Raw genomic sequence first — 704 nt, forward strand, 5'->3', positions numbered from 1 at the left:
TCTACCATCTACAATTATACGTAATTCGGTAGGGGAATTCATCTCATTAATATCACATGAAGCAATCTCTTATGACAGACGAAACACAAACTTTGCTCAAATCGTGAAAACTTAACACTCAAAGCCACGACTGTAATAATGGTCAAGTTATACATATTCTAAGAGATACTTTTACTATTTCTGGAATTAATGCTTATTATATTAAAATATATAGTACAGCGATGTAATTGTTTGAAAGGTTTCTGGTCCTTTTAAAAGATCAAAGATATTAATAGCAGGTGCATGCTGGGAACTCGTTTAAATGGTTCTCCTGTGGTCGTGAAAGATCAGTTGTATTAATTGTATATTATAGGTAGTTTTACAAGGGATCTTTGTGGAAGACTTAACGTGTGAAATTTTAAAAGGATATTGATGACTAGTTTAATCTGTTCCTCTGTGCTAGTGAAAGATCAGTAGTCTGTATGTTTTATTAGCCTTATAGGGGTGTCTTTTCCGATTACCTGTCTGAATTAATCTGTCTCATGCGATTTACAGTTCCTTATTCCTTCGATTATATTACAGACAGACAGTAAGTGTATATGTAGATGGAAGCAGAAAAAAAAAAAATCTTATGTGATGAAAGTTTGTAATTTTGATTTTAATTGCTGGTTGCTGATGAGTCACTGAGTCTTGTCAGATTAGCAAGGTAAAAAGTTGTGGAATAT

Source organism: Penaeus monodon, chromosome 20 (genome assembly GCF_015228065.2).
Source record: "Penaeus monodon isolate SGIC_2016 chromosome 20, NSTDA_Pmon_1, whole genome shotgun sequence".
Taxonomy (NCBI): Eukaryota; Metazoa; Arthropoda; class Malacostraca; order Decapoda; family Penaeidae; genus Penaeus; species Penaeus monodon.